The sequence below is a fragment of the Rhinolophus sinicus genome, chromosome 17 (genome assembly GCF_057876585.1).
Source record: "Rhinolophus sinicus isolate RSI-liver-muscle chromosome 17, RSI-T2T, whole genome shotgun sequence".
Lineage (NCBI taxonomy): Eukaryota > Metazoa > Chordata > Mammalia > Chiroptera > Rhinolophidae > Rhinolophus > Rhinolophus sinicus.
This window is the reverse complement of record NC_142517.1, coordinates 121,175,495-121,183,358: the sequence shown is the minus strand read 5'-3', so window position 1 is coordinate 121,183,358 and position 7,864 is coordinate 121,175,495. Positions and strand designations below refer to the sequence as shown.

The 7,864-nt window shown below is 37.0% G+C and overlaps 1 pseudogene; it reads right to left on the bottom strand.

The window, feature by feature from the left end:
- Positions 1–4,035: 4,035 nt before the first annotated feature.
- Positions 4,036–4,261, bottom strand: LOC141570557 (small ribosomal subunit protein eS27-like pseudogene; annotated as a pseudogene).
- Positions 4,262–7,864: the final 3,603 nt, after the last annotated feature.

Genomic DNA, 7,864 nt, shown 5'->3' with positions numbered 1-7,864 from the left:
TGCAAAACAACACCTTCCATGCCTCATCTTGGCCATTCTGCACAATTAAATGCTTTCTACTTCTCTTTCTTGCCCTGCACTTTGACACATTCCTTGCCTCACCAGGCCTCAGAAAAGTTGATGGTAGGAGGCAAGGGCATGAAGGATTTGTTTGTAGTTTGTTTGTAAGGAAAAAAATGGTACCTGCACCCACACACCTCAGCCCTTCAGTACCACCAGGTTTCCTTGGAGAAAACAAATCCCAGATCAATATGATGGCCCCATGACACACATTTGTTTTTGCTTCAAACTCCATTGGCCAGCTCCTGTTTGTCCAAGGCACTGTGCAAATAAATAACAATAATTAATAATAATAAACAAATAAAAATAATAAGTCATTGTCCTGCCCTGAAGTGGGGAGGGTATGCAGAAGTACTTGATGGTGCAATTAAATCTTGAAGAAAATAGGCCAATAGAAAGATCTATGTTAGCACGCTCTTTAGCCAAATCTTTGGCCAATTCAGCCTTCAGTAGGTTGCGGTCTTCAGACTGTCTGGCATGGAGAAGGGCTGCCTTTGATGAGCATCTCCTCAGCTTATCTTCTGAACTCCAGCTGACCCAAGTGGGACATCTTCAGGATGTTGGGGTCTGCTCAGATACCCCTCAGTGCCCCATTCCTCGTTGCAAAATACCCCAGTGTGAAGGAAAAAGAGCTCGCTTTGGCCCCACACTGGCTTGGGTGTAAAACCCCATTCAGGCACTTACTACCTAATGTTACTGTGGCCACATTCCCTACACTCTATACCTCTGTTATTTCCTCTATAAAATGGGAATAATAGAAGATAATTTATGGAATTGTTGTAAGGAATAAAAATGGTATGTGAAGTTTCTGGCACATAATTTCCATTTGGTATATGCCGGCTATTATTTTCATGGTTAAAGAACTCCAGTGTAAATGAAAGGTCTCCAGTGTAAATATTTTAGACACTGTGAGAAATGTGTGTGTGCCAGGGGAGGCAGTGGCGGGGGCTTATGTTTTCCAGTTGGGGAGACTTGAAATACATCTTGCACACAACTACAAACTTCAAATAGGCCCAGTTCCTCAGCTATTGCTCCCCACCACCCCCCCCCCCCCCCATGAAACCTTGAGCCAGCCAGTTTAATGACAGGGAAATATTGTCCTTGTTTTTTCCACATTACATATTTAAGGCGCTTAAAATTTCCTATGCCAAAGGAACATTCTAATCTTACAACTCACAGCCAAGCACAGAGACACAGGGGCACGTTAAAAGACCTTCTTCCAGCTAAAGGTAAGCTTTCTTAGCTAATCATGGATTAAAGGGTGAGGGGAAGATTAGCATAGAAATAAGACTTCTTTGTCTGTATGATCACATTCAAGTCACTTTTTCTATTCGCTATTCTTACGTGAGCTGCAAGGTTCCTGGGTAAGTCATTCTGACTAAACAGTTAATCTGAGTTTAACTGTCAATAGCCCTTGGAGTCTGTCACTTGGCATTAAGAAGATTGAATAATTCAGGCATATCCACAAATCTAGGGATGGCAAACAGGTTTCATCTCACATGCCAACGCCCACTGATTTGGAATGGCTGCTTGGAGAAGTTGACTGAGACAGATTCTATGGCCTAATCCAGGCCTACCTAGGAAAGACAGCTGTAATTGATTAGCCATGTCTGCAGTGGACCTAGAAGAGGAGGAATGCTATATGTGCTAGGGATTTGCCATCTCTGCATACAGCAAAGCAGGGGTGAGCCAACTCTTCTGTCAAAGGCCAGAGTAAAGTAACAATTTTAGGTTTGCAGGCTAAATAAAATCTCTGTCACGTATTCTTCTGCTTCCTCTTCCTCCTCCACCTCCTTTTCCTCCTCTTTTTCTTCCTCTTCTTATTTTTCCTTTAACATTCATTTAAAAATGTGAAAACCGGGCAGCCGCTTGGCTCAGTTGGTTAGAGTGCAGTGCGCATAACACCAACGTCACTGGTTCGATTCCCACATAGGCCAGTGAGCTGCGCCCTTCACAACTAGATTGAAAACAACAACTTGACTTGGAGCTGATGGGTCCTGGAAAAACACACTGTTCCCAAATATTTCCTAATAAAAATTATTTTAAAAATGTAAAAACCATTCTAAACGTGTGGGACATACTAAAACAGACCGTATGCTGGATTTGGCCCAAAGGCTGTAGTTTACCAATCTCTACACAAGAGGCTCAAACATTGTATAGTGATTAATTGCCCTCACCTATGCAAACAGAAGTATCTTTTTGCCATATATTCTTGTCAGAATTGCTTTCCCTGTAAACACATGATCCAATGAAAACAATATAAATATCTAATATCTAACATGTTTTTCATAAAGAGCATTTTTTAAAAAAAGAGAAATATTAAGGAAGTAATGTCAACAAGAAAAAAATTAATAAAATTATAAAGCAAATCGTAAAGAAACGTAGCACTCACACACACAATGTAACTCAGTTAATCTAAACTTTCATCAATTTCTCTATTTATGAGTTTTGTATGTATCCTTCTTTGTGGCCAAAAAAACAAAACCCAAAATGAAATGCTATTTCTCCACTCATTCTTACCCTGGGCTTGTTCACAGTGGACCAGAGTTGGCTTCTGTCTGTTTCGGTTACAACTCCTTTGGTTTCTAACTTGCAATAATTTGCTGACATTCGATGTCATCTGAAACACCCCATTTAACTCAAAGATGCTTTTTTTATCTCTCCTAACTTCCAAAAGAAGCCTTTCCTTCTACTTTCTTTCTTTTCTTTTTTTTAATTTATTTTTTAAATTTATTGGGGTGACAATTGTTAGTAAAATTACATAGATTTCAGGTGTAAAATTCTATATTACATCATCTATAAATCCCATTGTGTGTTCACCATCCAGAGTCAGTTCTCCTTCCATAACCATATATTTGATCCCCCTTACTCTCTTCTCCCACCCCCCACCCCCCTTACCCTCTGGCAACCACTAAACTATTGTCTGTGTCTATGAGTTTCTGTTTCTCATTTGTTTGTCTTGTTTCCTTCTACTTTCTTTTCACCCATAATTAGAATAGAAAAAAAGAAATTCTATGGTTTGGGGGTAGTCCACAATTTACAATTCTCCACAGTTCTCCCTTTCCAATCACCATAATGAAAATAATATAAATATAAAACTGATATTTAAATAAATAATTCCTCAGCTGAGCAAATTCCTGGATATAGGGTAAACCCATTCTTTTCTCTCTGAGCTGCTTCCTGTTCACCCTTAACCTTGTTTTGTGACCAAACTCTGAGCTACAATAGAAAGTTATCTCTGGGTGAGTTACCTTGAAACAGTGTTACTTACCTGCCTCCCCAAAACATTTCTGCCCCAAACTTTAGGTCAATCTTCTTTGCTTTTCAATCCTGAACTATAAATAAGCCTTTCCAGTTTTCGTAAACAAGTGAGTTCTGGAAAGTGGAGCCAAAGCATGGAGTCCCTTGCATGTACAATGCGGTGATTGTACTTTATCTAAGGGCAGTGGGAACCCACAAGATTTTTGTTAAAAAATAGCTGTTTGAGATCTAATCAACATACAACATATACCACACATATTTAAAATGAAAAATATAAGTTTGACATATGTATAGACGCAAAAACCCTCGCCAACCAAATAAATGGACATACCTATGACCCACAGAAGTTCCTATCTGCCCCTTTGCAGCCCCTCTGTTTTGCCCCTCCCCTTCCATGGCAACCACTGACCTGCCACCTGTCATTATAGCTTGTATTTTTAAAAATTTGATCTAGATGTATTTATACAGTATGGTACATTTTTTCTGCTTCTTTCATTCAGCATAATTAATTTGAGATTCATGTGGGTTGGAGCATGCTCTCGATAGTTCATTCTTTTTTTTGCTGAGTAGTATTTCATTATATTGATATACCACATTTATTTATCTATTCTATGTTTTGCCAAAAATAATAACTTTATTGAAAAATGACACCAATATAGGAGATCACAGTTGTATACCTTACAAAATTAAACATCACTACCTTTTCTTGATAGATTAACTAGATTTATTGAACTGGTAAGGGTTTCTGCAATAGAACCCAAATTCAGAAAGCTGTGTGGATCGTTCGTGTTGCTTTCTTCTACATGAGCACCCCTCTGTGAGTCTGGCTTTTCCTCCTGGCGGCTGGCACACACTACTGAACAATCACATAAAGAACCACCCTCTGAGCATGGCTGAAAACAGCTGTGATCTTGTAGCAACCTGGACATTTTACATCCATAAAATAAGAATTTGGATTTTGAACTTGCTGTTTGTTTTCATGTTTTCCTCTTTCAAGGATGTATGTAGCAAATCTCTAGCCAAAGGCTGATGTTGATCTTTTCACAAGCCCACTCATCTAGATCTCTCTATATTCACCTTTTAGTGGGCATATGAGTTCTTTCCAGGTTGGGGCTATTACAAATAAAGCTACTGTGAATATTTGTGTACAAATCTTTGTATGGATATAGTCCTTTCATTTTTTCTTTTGGGTAAATACCTAGGAGTGGAATAGCGAGACCATACAGCAGGTATATGTTTAACGTTTTAAGTAAATGCCAATTTGCTTTCCAAAGTGGGTGTATATGTGTTTGCCACCTCCTCACCAACACTTGGTATGGTCGGTCTTCTTAAAGTTTAGCCATTCTGATAGGTGGTATCTCACTGTGGTTTCAATTCGCATTCTCCTAATGACTAATGATGTTGAGCATCTTTTGGTGTGATTATTTGCCATTCATGTATCTTTTTTGGTGAAGTGTCTATTTAAATGTTTTGCCTATATTTTTTAATTAGGTTGTTTGTTTTGTTATTGAGTTTTCAATATAGTTATATATTTTTCAATATATACATAGTTTTTATATATTCTAAGTACAAGTTCTTTATTAAATATATATTCTTGGAAATATTTTTCTCCTAGTGTGTGGCTTGTCTTTTCATTCTCTAAAAGTATCTTACAAAGAGCAGAGCATAATTTTTTAATTCCTGTGAAGTCCTGTATATTAATTTGTTTTTTCATGAATCATATTTTTGGTTTATATCATGGAAATTTTTGTTTAACCCAGTGTCACAAAGATTTGCTTTTATGATTTCTTCTAGAAATTTTATGTTTTAACAATTTTACATTTGGTCTATTGTACATCTGAAGGTAATTTTAAATATGGTTTTGAAATATGACTCATGCTGAGTTAATTTTTATATAGTGTGTGAGGTACAAGTCAAAGTTTATTTTTTCACGTATGAATATCTAATTGTTGTAGCACCATTTGATGAAAAAAACGATCCTTTCTGCACTGAATCGGCTTTGCATGTTTGTCAAAACTCAGTTGTCCATGTATATGGGGGCACACTTACATACCCTCTCTTCTGTTCCGTTTATCTGTTTGTCCATCCTGACAGTGATGCCACATTGTCTTGGTCAGGGGTCTGCAAATGACAGCCCACGGGCCAGCTGCTTATTGTGTAAATAAAGTTTCATTGCAACAGAGACACCCCACTCATTTATATATTGTCTATGTCTGTTGCACACTATGATGGCAGAAGTGAGTCGCGATGACAGACCACATGGCCCACAAGCTTGAACTATTTACTATGTGATCCCGTAAGGAAAAAATCTGCCAACTCTTGGTTTTGATTATTGTAGCTTTGTAATAGGAGTGTTAGTACTCCTTTCATTCTTCTTTTTCAAAGTTATTTTGGTTATTCTGGATCTGTGGCATTTCCATCTGAATGTTAGAATCAGCATGTCAATTTTTACCACAAAAAAAAAAAAAAAAAAAGCCCACTGGGGTTTTAATTGAGATTGCATTGAATCCATAGATCTATGTGGGGAAAAATTGACATCTTAACAATATTGAGTTTTCCAAACCCATGAACAAGTTATATCACTTCGTTTATTTAAGTTTTTGGTAATTTTTCTCAGTAATATTTTGTAGTTTTCAGTGTACAAGTCTTGCACATCTTTTCATTTTAGTTTTTAATTGTTGCTGGCATATAGAAATAGAGTTTATTTGTATATGCTGATCTTGCATCCTGCAACCTTACCAAACTCACTTATTAGTTCTAGTAATTCTTGCATAGATTCCATCAGATTTTCTACATAGATGATCAAGTCAAGTGAAAATGAAGAAATAAAGACATTTTACTTTTTGTTTTCCAATATGGATGACTTTTATTTTATCTATCTATCATCTATCTATCTATCTATCTATCTATCTATCTATCTATCTATCTATCTATCTATCTATCTATTTATTTTGCCTTATGAAACTGGTTAGGATGTCCAGTTGAATAGATGTGGTGACAGTAGATAGCCCTTTCTTCTTCCTGATTTTAGGGTGAAAGTATTCAGTCTCTCATTATTAAGTATGGTGGTAGCTATAGGTTTTTGCAAATGCCCTTTATCAGGTTGAGGAAGTGTCATTCTATTCTTAGTTTACTAAAATTTTTTTTCTTATCATAAATGAATGGTAGGGCCGGCCCGGTGGCTCAGGCGGTTGGAGCTCCGTGCTCCTAACTCCGAAGGCTGCCGGTTGGATTCCCACATGGGCCAGTGGGCTCTCAACCACAAGGCTGCCAGTTCAATTCCTCGAGTCCCGCAAGGGATGGTGGGCTCCGTCCCCTGCAACTAAGATTGAACACGGCACCATGAGCTGAGCTGCTCCTGAGCTCCCGGATGGCTCAGTTGGTTGGAGTGCGTCCTCTCAACCACAAGGTTGCCAGTTCAACTCCTTGACTCCCACAAGGGATGGTGGGCTGCGTCCCCTGCAACTAACAACGGCAATTGGACCTGGAGCTGAGCTGCGCCCTCCACAACTAAGACTGAAAGGACAACAACTTGAAGCTGAACGGCACCCTCCACAACTAAGGTTCAAAGGACAACAACTTGACTTGGAAAAAACAGTCCTGGAAGTACACACTGTTCCCCAATAAAGTCCTATTCCCCTTCCCCAGTAAAATCTTTAAAAAAAAAAAAAAAAAAAGAATGGTGGACTTGCCCAAATACTTTAACTGCATCTGTTTAAATGACGATATAAAAAATAAAAAATATATATGTATGTATACATACATATATATTTTTTATTTTTTAAAGTTTGTTATTATGGTGAAGTATAAATGAAAACTGATTGATTTTGAATGTTAAATCAACCTTGCATTCTTGGGATTAAACCGTACTTGTGTTATCTGTTATATTGTCGGATATATCATATTTTGCATTGTATAATGCACTCCCGTGTATAATGTGCACCCAAGTTTTTGGCCCAAACTTTCAGGGAAAAAATCTTTTGTTTTAATTTTTCAATTCAAATTTTTATTTGTTTACATTTAGGTGCTTGCTTTTTGTATTATAAAGGAATTTTAGCCAAATATTTTTTCACATATTATGGTACAAAAAATTTTATGTAACAAATAATTTAAAAACACAAGAACAGATATAAGGTACAAGAAATTTTATGTACCGGTAACACATTTACAATATTTACGCATCATAGAAGGCCAAGAAATCTTTGTCGTCAGTGCAAGTTCGTCCTAAGTTCAACAAAATCGATCATCATGTTCCAGGGTATTATTTTGCATACGGATATCGCTATTGATTTCTAGTTACACTTTAACTCATAAGCACAAGTAAAATAATTAAAAACATTTATGTAGATACAGAATTAGTACTACCCATGTATAATGTGCATTCTTATTTTTCCCTCACAAATTTGGGCAAGAAAAGTACACATTATACACTGCAAAATACAGTACTTTGCTAAATGTTTGTTTAAAGTTTTTGCGTATGTATTTATGAAGGATACTGGTCTTTTACTTTCTCTCATAGTAATGTTTTTATCTACATATTTTT